General features: G+C 41.4%; 1 long non-coding RNA gene across 2 annotated transcripts; it reads right to left on the bottom strand.

The window, feature by feature from the left end:
* Window positions 1-965: 965 nt before the first annotated feature.
* Window positions 966-3313, bottom strand: LOC133128004 (uncharacterized). Of its 2 annotated transcripts, none has more exons than XR_009708696.1 (3): window positions 3187-3313; window positions 2994-3107; window positions 966-1309 (listed from the first exon to the last, which is right to left on the bottom strand). It is a non-coding gene; the product is annotated as an uncharacterized LOC133128004 (long non-coding RNA). The 2 variants fall into 2 exon arrangements; XR_009708697.1 differs by lacking the exon at window positions 966-1309 and adding an exon at window positions 2565-2911.
* Window positions 3314-14733: the final 11420 nt, after the last annotated feature.

Here is a 14733-nt window from a genome sequence, read left to right as displayed (position 1 = left end):
CCTTGTGACATCACTGTTTCCAACTAGAATAAAATCCCAAGAATCCAGGATTGGGAGAACTGATGGTGACGATACATCCTCACCAAGGCATTTATCATGACAGGTTGCTTCTGGGCCAACCGCTGAATGGGCCCCCAAACACTACTGCATTGTTTTGACATCAGAAGGGATTATTTACACCCATGTCTACACTGTATATCCTTTGAGGAGTGGTAAAACGGCATATGATTTATTGATGATGGAGAATAGGAAAAAATGCAAATGTACCAGGAAGTGGGATGCATGTTATGAAATGATTAATTATACATTGAACATACTGAAAATGCATTCCCTTAAAAGTATTTTTCATCCATAGAATTCCCTCTTACATTTAACTTCAGCAAATTTGTTGCCTTGTAACTGTTGTTTTGAAAAACTGGATTCTTTACTGAATCAAATCATTTGGAAAGGAACACAGAACTCAATAGAGATGATGGATCATTTTAGTATTCTTGCAATATATTCATAAGACTTTTTTCAAGAGAGGGGGGCTGAGGTGGCACACGGCTAAAGCATCAGACCTTGATGCAGGCATTAGTCCAAGCACACAGAGGATAAGGGTTTGCATCCTGGTCCGGCCTAAAGCTGATTTTGGCCAGCTCACGTGGGAGAGGTATAATTGGCCCGCCGCTAAGCGGGAGGAACCCGGCTGAGTAATAGGATCACGGTCACAGGGCTGAGACGATGTGGCTTGGAAAAGGAGTGTCAATTTCTTGATCACTAGATCATCCCGGGACGGGGTCGTAGCCCGTATCCCTTGCTATCATAGATAATTGGATTAGATTGGCTACCAAATTCTGAGAAAAATATGAAAAAAATTCTTTTATTTTTTTCAAGAGGGAGAGAGATGCAAGTTATTTGGTGGTTTTGGACAATGAGGAGTCATCGAATCCTATCATTCCAGCAGCTAGGAAGAACACAAAAATCATCTGGGCATAACTTTAGTTGGTGTATTGGTGGGCTTGAAATACATCGACCCCGAGAATGGGAAGCATCTAGGATGGTCTGGGGGCATGCATGTGCGGTCAGTATGAAGATCTGTTTTTTGAAGCCATTGAACAATATAATGCTTTGCTAATTCTCTGGAGAGTGAATGTTCTGCCTGTTGCTGTGGATGGCTCCACTGCCGCCAGACTCTCGCATACTGAACTGTGACATAGCCTTTGATTCTTTCAAAGGTCAGGACCTTGTCTTCAACTGTGATTGGTTCTTCTATTTGAGTAGTTGGATAGAAGAACAGCCATGCCATGATCTTCATCCTGGAAATGGGCTGAAAGACATGAAGATTCGTAGTGCCTGTTAAAGTTCTTGCCTGACTGAAATGCAGCTTCAGAAATATGTTCTCAGCAGGCCATCAGGATATTGTGAAGCATCAATCGAGGGGATATTGTCCTTAGCAAAGAGGTAAAACTGATGTGGGTTGATCCTTAAATGGGCGTTGTAAACTAGCTGTAGTTTTTTGCTGTGAAGAATGATCTATCAAATAAAATGATCAGATTTTGGACCATGAATTAATTGTATTTCTACTAGGTGGTGCACAGTAACCTTGTGCAGCTTACAAGGCAGCATTTAATTTTGATAGAACAAGATCCAGCAAGATCTAGCTTTGACACTGTCAGCAACAGTTGATAGCAGAAGAGAACTTTAGCTACAACCTTATGTTACAAAGTTTCTATAGGTGAAGCCGAAGACAAACATGCAAAATTTACTGTTGTGGATAAGACTTTGTGACTCATTACATTACATTAATGGCATTTGGCAGACGCTCTTACCCAGAGTGATGTACAGTTGATTAGACTAAGCAGGAGACAATCCTCCCCTAGAGCAATGCAGGGTTAAGGGCCTTGCTCAAGGGCCCAATGGCTGTGCAGATCTTATTGGCTACGCCGGGATTCAAACCACCAACCTTGCAGGTCCCAGTCATGTACCTTAACCACTACACTATAGGCCACCCTTATATACTCTATATAGTTGCTATAGACTCACAACTTAATACCAGTAATGTTAACAAACCGAACACAGACACAGATCTACTCAAAGGTAAGCTATTTTCTGCCTATTAGCTAATATTATTAGATAACATCTAGTCAGTTAATTGTAGGCGAGTCATTAAATCAAATCAATGTTTAATATATTTGTCAAATGCACAGATTTGCTGTACTTGCATTTGTTGGTTGCTTAGCGAATGTTAGCCTGTGTGGCGAGGTGGTGATAGAAACAAAGAAAATACCATTCATCCGACTACACCACCTAGGGAATTTCACCCCAGGAAGTATATAGGGGGGGGCTTAGAGTAATACCTTGATGATACACAGGCCGATAACTGAAGAAAGGCAGAGACGTGATTCCAAAAGAAATGCAAATTTATTGAATTAATAACTAAAAGGGTCTGTGGAAAGAATGGGAAATAAACAAACCTAGGTGAACGGAGGTAACAAAGGTTTATTACAAATTTAATCAATATATAAAATACAATATTTTCCTAAACTTCCTAAGGCCCTAAGGGGAAAGTGGACTGAGGCCAGCAATGGGGAGGCAGGCTAGCTGAGTGTGTGTCCAGGGGTGCAACCACTTTCCTACCACACGTGTATTCACTCTAAAATGGCTACCACGGCAAACAGGTGAAAAACAAGTGTCCCAGTGCTCTTTTTAACACTACCAACCAGTGAGGGGAACCACACCAAGGTGTCTAGCCTCGCAACCAAGCCAGCACTCAGTTCCACTTCAAAGAAATAAAAGAAATATTAACAATCAGAAAAGGGTCACCAGTACACCAGTAAGCTCACAATAAAAATACCAGACAACTGGCTAGATAAAACACATACACATTGAATATAAAATCTATCTTGGCAAAACAGCAGCTGATGGAGACCTACAATCAAAAAGGCACATTAGTACATAAATTACTTAAGGTACTGCTCAAACCCTACTTACCCCTGAACATTGGTTTATACCTTGGGTAAAATGCACGTTGGCCAAGCAGCCTCAGGGTAACAATCCCCAGCACCGAAGGGCAGGCCGGGACTTAAATCACCAATCGGTTAGCAGCAGACCAGGTAAACAGGACACTATCAAATAAATTAAAATTCAGTCATTGAGTATGTAAAAAGAATCTTAAAAAACCAAACGCATGCCTGCATCACCTACCCCAGTCACAGAGAGGAGCCAATATTAGCAACCGGAGAACAGCCAGAGAAAAGCAGAAGCAGCCATGCTGCCACAGCTGCCTTAAATGCCCTAACGAGCTACTTAGAGGGCAGGACCAGGAAGGCTGTGTGGGTGTGTCAAGACTACTACATAGATCTGGAAACCAGTGTTCCTACCACACCTGCAACTTTGTAAATTCAGACACTCTACAAAATGGCCGCTCCCCTAAATAGTGGACTATGTAGTGTATAGGGAGGCATTCTGAAAACAGCCTTTGTCTTAAACTACTGGATATATCCCACCTCGGGCCATGTGCAGGTCGAGTAATGTGTACCAACAAAGTTATGTGGGGTGACTGGGCTGCATAATGTGCCCCATAAGCAGGACACACGTTCAGCCGCCAGGAGATGAGGCTGGCATTATTGCAGCCCCTACAGCATGCAGGGTAGCTATGTTGAACTTGTAGTAGCTTAACTGCTTCAACTGCGCCCTCCTCCAATCCCCCAACAAAGTGTACGATGATGTATGTTTTAGCGGAAGTCTTTTCATATTTCTGGATGACTTCATCATGCTTACGCTCACATACTATGAAAACCCAACCCACAAAATCTGCCACCGTTCAGATCCAGAAAGCAGAGATGGCAAGGAACTCTAATTCCCCCAGTTATACAGAACATTTAGCCAAATTCATGTGTTGTTATTATCACGCATGTCAACTAACCAAGATTGGGAAATGTCAGTTTGTTTTTATGGCTCATGTCCTACAAACAAATTCGGCAATTTTTTTTTTTTTTTTTTTTTGTCCTTTATTTAACCAGGAAATGTCACCATTGAGATACAAGATCTCTTCTTCCAGGGAGTCCTGGCCAAGACGGCACACATAAAGTTACAACATGAGAAACAATAAGGCATATACAATATACATGACAAAAAGTCAAACACAGACGCAGTAGGCTACAAGTGCATTTTAAAAAAGCATAATTGAGTCAGCATCAGGTAAAGCAATTACATGTTTCCTGTAGGGCTCTCTGTAGCATAACCTTAAAGGCACTAATCGTAGGGAGTGCCTCTAGACTAATTTGTTGTTGCAGCTTATTCCACAAGGAAGGGGCGTAGTAAGAGAATGCAGTCTTGCCAAACTCTGACTGCACCAAGGGAACATCCAAAAGCATCTTATTAGCTGCTCGCCTGGTGTTAAAAGTACAGGTATAAAAGGACAGAAGTCTGGAAATGTATAAAGGTAGTTTGCCTAGCAGAGACTTCAAAATAAAAATCAGCATGTGCGACTGTCTCCTTTGATACAGAGAGGACCATCCTAAAGATTGATACAGAGTGCAGTGGTGAGTACGTGAGCCTGCATCTGTTACAAAACGTATAGCAGCGTGATAAGCAGAATCCAGCTTTTTAAGCAGGGAGGATGGAGCATGCATATAGATCACGTCACCATAGTCCAACACAGACAGAAAAGAGCTCTGAACGATTCTCGTTCTGGCTTCAAAGGGAAAACATTTTCTTAAACGAAAGAAAAAGCCCAATTTGGGCCTAAGCTTTTTCAGCAGGTTCCCAATGTGCACATCAAATGCCATCTTTTCATCAAGCCATATGCCCAAATATTTGTAGGAGGCTACTTTTTCAAGGCATGTCCCTTCCAGTGTCAGGACTGTAGGGACAGCTGTAGTGGCTCGAGAACGAGTAAAGGTCATGTACTTGGTCTTCTTTGCATTTAGGACCAGTCTTAACCGTAGCAGAGAGTGCTGCAAAGTATGAAAGGCATCCTGCAGGAGCTCTATGGCTTGATTTAAAGTGGGTGCCACCGTGTAGATGACTGTGTCATCGGCGTATAAATGAAAGCGGGCAGGACTTAAATCTTTACCTAGATCATTTATAAAGATGGAGAATAAGACAGGGGCCAAAATAGAACCTTGAGGAACACCTGTGTTTATAGTAAGAGCAGCTGAGGTGTAGTCATTTACTGAAACACACTGAGTTCTTTCAGATAGGTAGTTTTTAAACCAGCTCAGAGCCGTTTCACCAAGGCCTATGCAGCCAAGCCTCTGCAGTAACAATGCGTGATCCACAGAGTCAAATGCCTTAGATAGATCGACAAACAGCGCTGCACAGTGTTTCTTCTTATCTAGGGATTTGATGATGTCATCTGTGACTAACATAGTCGCTGTAATGGTACCATGACCTGATCTGAAACCCGACTGAGACTCATTAAGAATGTTATTATCAGTAAGAAACTTTTTCAGCTGCTCATTTACCAAAGATTCAAAGACTTTGGCCATGACAGACAGTCTTGATATAGGGCGATAATTATTTAGGTCTGAGGGATCTCCGCCCTTTAGCAAAGGGAGAACCAAGGCCGATTTCCAAGAGCTAGGAATTTCACCAGAACAAAGACTAAGATTCAAAATGGAGGTAATGGGCTCTGCAATCATACCTGCAGCAGTTTTGAAGAAAAAAGGCTCTATCTTGTCTGGGCCTGAAGATTTCTTTAAGTCTAGACTCTTTAGAGCTTCATAAACCTGAAAGGTTAGAATGGGGGCAAAGGTGAATAACTTGTCAGGTTCATGTGGGGCAGAATCAGGCTCTCCTGCAGCATATTGCATCCCTGTAGGTCTACTGATGGAATGAAAGATTGAGCCGGCAGAAATAAAATGACTATTAAATCTGTCTGCAATATCCTTTTTGCCCTCGATTTCACTCTGATTCTCTCTTAGGAGATCAGGCAGACTGTTTGGAGTGATGGAACCTGAGGAGGATTTAACTAGTTTCCAAAACTTAGCAGGGTCATTCAAGTTGTCATGTATAGCATTAAGATAGTAGTCACATTTGGAATTTTTAATTCGTTTAGTGCACTTATTTCTTAAGGATCTATAGAAACTCCAGTCCAAGGGAACATTCGATTTCTTGGCTTCAGCCCAGGCATTGTCTCTCTGACGAATAAGAGTGGCTATAGAATCATTAAACCAGGGGTTGTCTTTACCACTTATCCTGTATTTTCTAAAAGGAGCATGCTTATTACATATAGCCAAAAAGGTGGATTTAAAATAATTCCATGCTAATTCCACATCAGTCATAAGTGAGACAATATCCAAATCACTATTATGCACATCATGCAGAAAAGCTTGCTCATCAAATTGTTTAAAATGCCTTTTATAAACAAAGCGCGGCTTTCCTTTTGGGACCTTACAGTTTCGCACACAGGCAATTGCACAGTGGTCACTAATATCGTTACAAAAGGTTCCAACTGCGGAAAATCTGTGAGGTACGTTTGTTAAAATAACATCAATCAAAGTGGACTGCTCCAAAGCTTTTTGGTTAACCCGGGTTGGTGAGTTAACTAACTGCACCAAACAGAGAGAGTCACAAGTGTCTTTGAAAGAGTTTGATGATAAATCCGTCAGCCAGTTCCAGTTTAGATCTCCAAGTAAAACCATCTCGGATTTAGTCCAGTCATGGAGAAGGCTGGAGAGTAGAGTCGTGGCTTCGTTTATGGCTGCGGGTGGGCGGTAACATCCGACTACTATAATGTCTGAACCGTTTGGGAGCGATAATTTAATCACAGAGAGTTCAAAACATTTCGGTTTTGTTAGGGATTGAATACAAGTGCAGTTTAGGCTGTTTTTTACATACACTGCAACCCCTCCCCCTTTTCCTGCACGGTCTGTTCGAAAGACATTGTAACCTTCTATGTAAATCATGTCATTCGTGATTGACTTTTTAAGCCATGTCTCAGAAAGGACAATAATATCAGAGTCAGTCGAATCAGCCATATTCTGATCGCGTCCATCTTATTGATCAAGCTGCGAACATTAAGGTGAAAGAACCGTAATCCGTCTTTGGTTTTAAACTCCTCTGGTGTTTGAAGTTGAAACAGCTCTGGGCCTGGGTTCGGTTTTACATTACCCGACATCAGGATCAGAAGAAGTAGAAACCAGTTCCTCCTCGCTGGGCTGGTCGATTTGCCGCAACAGGTGCGCATTGCATAGTGGGACAGCTTCCCATTCCCATGGGCCCACAAACAGCGCAGTCCATGCAGCAGGTCCCCAGGGAGAAGGCCACTCGCGAGTAGCAGAGTCGCCATGGCATGATCTCTTGCTGATTCCGGGAAAGCCATGGTGCCTGGGGTAAGCCATAGACCAAGCGCAGGTGTATCTTGCGCATTTTCAGCATTGGGAGAGACACCGGTCCCGGGGATCCCCAGCGCCAGGTAGCCAACAAGGTAGAGTAGCAGGGGAGGTAACCACATCATAGGGTTTCGAAATAAAATGTTTTATAAAAATAAAAATGTTTAAAACATCAGAGGTTAAAAAAAAGTAAGTAACAATTTAAGAGACTCTATATGCAAAGAAAAACGCACAGCCTGCACATTAAAATCACTTTTCCACTTAACAAACAGAGAGGACAAACACTGAGACAGGTGTGTGTTCAGCCATCATAAAGTTGAATCCAGATAAAAATGTTAAATCCAAGTGGTGAGTCGAAGTTGGCTACCCTGAGTTCCAGGCTGTAGCAGGTGTAGGCCAGGCTGAGGTTAATTGAGGTCCAGGCTGTGGCAGATGCAGGCCCAGATTGAAGGTAACTGAGGTCCAGGTTATAGCAGGTGTAGGCCAGGCTAAGTTAGCAGGCTAACGCCTGGAGTAGATTTAGAATTCAGCAGCAGAGAATCTCACTTGTTGGTAGATTTAAAAGCCAGTTATGCACTTACTGGAAGGGTGTAAAGTCAAACCTTCCTTGGCAGACTATTTAGAAAAAAAAAAAAAGACATACTCCAACATACAAAAATAGATCAATTCAAAGCACACTAACAAGCAACAAACAAACAGACTGAGCTGGCGGCCATCTTGGATTTTGATCATCATTTAAAATGGGTATTCAGCTATCTGAACACTGAATATTGAAAAACAATAACTTGCATAGCTTATGAAGTGCCATATAGGCTAGGCTACATTTCAATAATATACAGAAATGTTTATGAATTAGTGTATGTGATATGCAACTGACAATAGCCAATAACATAAACTGTTACAGTACAAGGTGTTCAGATCAGACACATTGGGATTCTGGGAGTACAGTAAATAGTTATACAATAATGTTGCTGGTTACATATTAATTAGTGTCTCAATGTCAGTTTTGTGTTTTACAGGCTACTGCATCCTGCCATGCAACTTGTGTTTGAAACTTACAAGAGATTTTGTAGCTTTAAATGGGCTGACTAGGTGTACGATCTCTAATTGGCTATGGGAATATGAGTGGGCTTGGCAAAAAATAACGATTATGATAGGGCTATTTCAACGCAGGACGTTGATTTAGATGACGGCAAAGCCGAAAAGCTTGTCCTGATTTCCTTCACTCCCCCTCGTTCACTACTTTGTTTCACTCCTAAACTCCACTCCTTTGCTCCACATTCTTCTGCTGGAGTGGAGGTGTGGTAGTGGGGGAGTGGAGTTAAGGAGGCAGTGAAAGATAATGGGACGCACCCCTGGTCAGCCTTCCGTAGGTCAGATCGATGTAGCGTTTCAGTGGCCTTACTGGATACAAATAATTAGCCATCTCCTCTTCTATGTTATTGAAGGGGGGAGAGTGGTAAGATAGCCTACGAGGCTATAGGCACTATCTGGTTATCAATTTTAACACGCCGGGCCGAAATAGCAGCCATGTACACCTTCAGAGTAGAAGCTGACCACCCTCCATCTAGCAGAGTCTGGAGGAAGCGCAGCAGGACCAGGACTGAGCAGTGGAATGGGTCCTCATTTGGATGGATGCACCATTTTGGGAAGAATCTCCATTGGCAATCATAGAGCCGCAGTCATGGAAGCTCTAATGTTTACTATGGTCTGAACAATAGACCTATCATAGGCACTTAGGAGGGGGGGATTTCATACTGGCAGTAGGAGCTTTAATTTATGTGTGAGTGCATATTTCATTTAGGTGTGAAGGAACCACTGAAGTCCGTTCCACTAGAGAAGGTTAAGTACAGATTTTTTAATTATGAGAGGGTACAGGTTTGTGCTTGATTGTTTTATCTGTGTGCTGTTGATTACTGAAACTGGTACCTGGTGTTTGTAATTGTGAGATACCACAGCACTTTTCACTAAATTAGCTAAATTAGGAATTTATTTTATCAAGCGATTAGCCAATACTGTGTTTGAACACAAAGATCACCTGATCCAATGTCTTGAAACAATCAGACTGGTGAAATTGATTACTGTCAGAGAAGCAGGGGGATTCTTAAGGCTACTGGAGGATGTGGATTTCAGCTTTTTTCTGACACTGTTCCACAACATTATGCCACATGTTGACATCCTATATGGTATGCTCCAGAGAAGGACTCTTGATTTTGTCCATCTCCAAGGGAGCATCCAGCACTTTACAGATAACATTCAAAAGATCAGGTAACTACATTGTGTCCTCTGATTCAGTTTATATGTTTTACTATGATATATTATAACATACTTATATTTCATACAATGTCAGTCCATGTTTCATCACGAGACCGTCAAGCAAAATGTTCAGTTATTTACAGTTCATTAATCTAGGAATGTATTATTTATTTTACCTTTGCAGAGATTGGTTTGAGCTGACAGAAAGGCTACGGTAAGTTGGACTACCACTCGGTACAATTGTGGTGAGCAGAAAAACATCTCAGAATGCACAATGCGTTGAACCTTGAGGCGGATGTGATACAACAGCAGAAGACCACGTTGGGTTCCACTTCTGTCAGCCAAGAACAGAAAGCTGAGGTTGCAGTGCACAGGCTCACCAAAAGTGGACAGTTGAAGACCAGCTACCTGGTCTGATGAATCTTGATTTTGGCGCCAACAGCATGAATCCATGGACCCAACCTGCCTTGTGTCAACAGTCCAGGCTGGTGGCGGTGGTGTAGTGGTGTGAGGTGATTTTTTTCTTGGCATACTTTGGGCCAGTTAATACCAATCGATCATCGCTTGAATGTCACAGCCCTATTTGAGTATTGTTGCTGACCATGTGTATCCGTTCATGGCCACAATTTACCCATCTTCCAATGGCTACTTCCAGCATGATAATGCACCATATCACATGACAATGAGTTCAATGTTCTTCAGTGGCTTTCCCAGTTACCAGATTTGAATCCAATAGAACACCTTTGGGATGTCATAGAATGGGAGATTCGCAGCATGAATTTGCAGCTGAAAAATCAGCAGAAATTGTGTGATGCAATTATGTCAACATGGACAAGAATCTAAAAGGAATGTTCCCAACATCTTGTGGAATCCATGGCAAAAAGAATTGAGGCTGTTTTGAGAGCAAACGGAGGCCCAACCCAGTATTAGTATTCCTAATATAGTGTTCCTTGTAGTGGTGGTCTGGTAGTAATGCAGGTAGTTAGCACTGCCTTGTACTTCCTTCCTGCTGTTTTAAAATGAGATTCACATAGCAAATACAGTTTGTAATTAAGTATCGTTTGCTTGTGCTTGTGCCGGCGGTGAAAGACGGAGCCGGTAAGCACAATAAAACATTTTAATAGAAATTGTTAGGCATTACATGCTTACTCGTGTTGAGTATTCCGGTTTCAGATTTAGTCCTGTATCCTATTCTTTCCAAGAAGAGTTGTAACCATGGAGGAGGAATCTTGTGGCATGGGAAAGTAGTTTAATATGCACAGAAGAATAAGAAGTCTCCTTGTACTCGAGGCGACAGAGCAGGAGGGACTTAACCGGAGGTAATTATGTCATGCTTATTAAAGGCATACTGTTTCTCATTGGCAAAAGGAAATGTGTACTAATTGTTGTTTAGTAAATGGAAATAATATGTATTGTTGTTACTGTATACATCTGCAAATGTATACAGTATCCTTCATGGTAGGATACGGGGCCAGACTTCATATTAGGTAGACAAGTATCTAGCTACACGCAGGTCACTCAATGATCATAATTTGTCAAATGCATGAAGCTGATAATTCTTTGATTTCAGGAGTTCCATGTAACCACAGTTTTTTCCACCATGTATTTGCTGTGATTTGATCTATTACCATACTGAGGCTTTATCTATAACCAGAGGACTAGGGACTTGAGACTTGGACTTGAGTCTGACTCGAGTCACAAAAATAAGGACTTGCGACTTGATGACAGCTATATGACTTGACTTGAGACTTGACTGCTTTGAGACTCAACTCGACTTTAGACTTGACTCGGACTTGTGCCAAAAGACTAAAAGAAGACAAGACTCTCAAGACAATATTAATAATTTAGCACAAACGTTTTCCCAGAACAGCTATGTTAGTGCACTGCTCTCTGTGGCTCTTACTTCTACAGCCTTTATTTGGTAGCCATGGTAACTGCTAGGGGAGCAGGGGGCGGTACAACACTTAGTAGAACCTTACTTATACATACTTACCTCGATATGAGTTCATAACCTGGCACTCATCTTCGAGGTAAGGAGCCGTTCGAGCACCAATTATTGACCACCTACTGGGAGGACGTGTACCGACCACACTCAGACGCTAACGTTTCTAATTTACTTTATTCAAGAGAAGTGAATGCCATTACCCATTAAAATGTAAGTTGTGTAGAAATACACATAATAAACTGTCTACATTCAGCGGGCACTCACCAACTTATTTTTTAGACTTCTACTTCTGTAGCTATCCACTTAGAGTTATGATGCCTTGTGTGTTCAGAGATGCTCTTTTGCATACCACCATTGTAATGTGTGGTTATTTGGATTACTGTGACATCTCTCATTAATGAAGTGTTTCTGTCTGCAGAACTGCTTCTCGCTGGATTTTTTTGTTTGTTTTTTGCACCATTCTTTCCAAACTCTAGAGACTAGTGTGCATGAAAATCCCAGGAGATATTCAAACTAACGTGTCTGCCACCAACAATCATTCCATTGTCAAAGTCACTTAGAATACATTTCCCCATTCTGATGGTTGATGTGAACATTAACTGAAGCTCCTGACCTGTATCTACATGATTGTATGCATTGCACTGCTGCCACACAATTGGCTGATTAGACAGTAGTATGAATAGGTTGGTGTAATAAAGTAAAAAATGTTCCTAATTAAGTGCTTGGTGAGTGTACGTGACTGGCCATTAGGATGTTGAGCATACTCATCAGATCTCTGCGTTTGCATTTTCTTCTTTTCCTGATAATTTTCCAGAGCAGCATCCGTCTTCTGACATAATGCTGATCCATTGAAGAGCATGCTCTCTAATTTTGTAGTAGAAAGATATCAAATAATAAAGCACTTCCCATGCAACTATTGGTTTTAGCTTAAATGTGTTATCATGGATATGCAACCAACATTTGGATGAGCATGAATGAATCCCACTGACTCTGCTGTTTGATCTTGAAATGTTGCAGGGTATTGACTGTAACTATTAGGCTAGTTTTGTCCTCACCATTTGTCACCATCATACACCCTCCCCCCTCACCACCACCACCACAATTGGAACAGGTGTTTAGCCCCACATGCTGATGATACAACTATACAACAATTAGTTGTAAGAGAGGTATCCCTGCAGGAACTAAGAAAGTAGGATGACTTGTCTCTCTTCAAGAACATTTGGCATCTTTTACAGTTCTCAAGATAACAGAGTTCAACATGGGATGCATGAATGAAGAAGACTTCATTGCAGCCACAACATAAAAAGAGGCAAACAGATTTGCACTGTAATGATACTCAGGACTGTGGTAAGATGAAACAAAAAGCTTTACCTTTTTGACAGAGCAATATCCAGTAACATTGTCATAAATGTGAAACATCGAGAGGAATGTGTTTTTGTTTTGTTTCGTCTTCTGGTCCTGGCAGACTAGTAATAATCAGGAGAATGATGGATTAATACAGATAGCAAGACATTTTTGGCTAAAATCCCAGATCCCTCAGCAAAGAAATTTAAAGCTGGGTCAAAAAACGGTCATTCTGGAGCTGCTAGGTAGCTCCTAATGTTAATGCACTCCCCGAGTATATGGATGTTCCCAATGGCCTGGTATCAAAACTGGGCTTTGCCACTGCCAACTGGCTGGCAGGCCTGCATGGTGAGGGACATTTCACGTAACTGTTGTCCAGGAATGGGAGGATTTCAGTCCGCTGTGATAGACACATCTCATACCACACCTGTGATCCCCACTGGTCAATCAGGAAACTGCACATCATTTGTTGAGCTGCACATGAATGTCTTCCTCCAACTTCCGCCCAACTTGTGAGCTGCAGGACAAAAAGAAGCTGCTGGCAGCTGACATCACATTGTTCAGAGGAAGAGCACATGCTGTGCTCTCCCAAATCCAAAGTGGAGGCTATCCTGAGTATTGCAGACAAAATGAGGAAAAAAGGCAATAGTCCGCAAAGTTAAATATGTGATCTAGATCACAAACTCTATAAATGTAGAATTTAAAGAAAAGTGTAAAAGTTATCAATAAAAATGCATTTGGAAGCCAATCTGCTGACCAGTCCGCCAACCAATCTGCCACGCTCTCTCTCTTTTTTGGTGACACTTGTGGGCTGTGGGAGGGTGTGAGTGATGTGAGGTCTTTATGTCCCTCAGAAAAATAAGTTTAGTAGGAAGGGTGACTCAATTGTGATATGGGGTTGGTTGTTGCACACTGTTATCATCTTATAAGAAATCATGAGTGTTCTCGAGTGCTGCCAATTATCATGCATACATTGGTGTTAGTTTTCAACTGCTGCTGTTTTGTTCTGAATGTATCATAGCATATTTTATTTTTATATATTTTCTCTGGAGATCTCTGTAGATTAACATTTACTATCAAACATAAAGCTAAAGCTTTCTCAAGTTCAAGGAAAATGTTTGGTTGTGGAGGGGGGGGAGGGGTTGCAGGAGGGATCTGCTGTGAGACATGCTGTAAGTATGCTTTAAAACACTTCTGTCATGCAAGAAAAAATGTATGGGAGGCACAATATTATTCTTTGTTTTCGTTTGGGGGCGGGGGAGGATGATGATTTCCTGCAATTTCAGAGTTTGACTCAAAGATTTGGAGGGACTTTTATATTACATTTCCATTAAAACAGTTTTGTTATGAAGTAACACCTTATATTATGGTAAGCACTGCATTTTCATTTCTGCAGTTGTAGGCTACCTGTGTAAACGTTACTAGCAATAAGATTACTAGCTAGTGTCATTGCCGATTAGGGCTGCACGATATATTGTATATTTATTCCCATCGCGATATGAACATGCATAATAAACACATTGCAAAACACTGCTTCACCTGTGATGATTAGTATTTATTTAAATTGATGTTCTGTTAAATTGTTTGGCTGTTCATGTATTTACATTTTTTATTCAGTGGGCATAGGCTATTAGCAGTGTACCTGAAGCAGAAAGACTTGTGCACACTTTAATATTTGTTGGTTTATGACAATTCATATAGTCATCGAAATGTTATGGCATATCGCATATTTTCCTTATATCGTGCTGCCCTACTGCTGATGGCAGAACATACAATTTTGTCTGTATTTATAGTTCTGCTTTGTGAGCAGCAGGACATCAGGCTGTTTCATCCTGTTTAAACAAATAAAGAGATAGAAAATCTGAAAAA

Source organism: Conger conger, chromosome 5 (genome assembly GCF_963514075.1).
Source record: "Conger conger chromosome 5, fConCon1.1, whole genome shotgun sequence".
In the NCBI taxonomy this organism is placed as follows: domain Eukaryota; kingdom Metazoa; phylum Chordata; class Actinopteri; order Anguilliformes; family Congridae; genus Conger; species Conger conger.
This window is presented reverse-complemented; position numbering and strand designations above follow the sequence as displayed.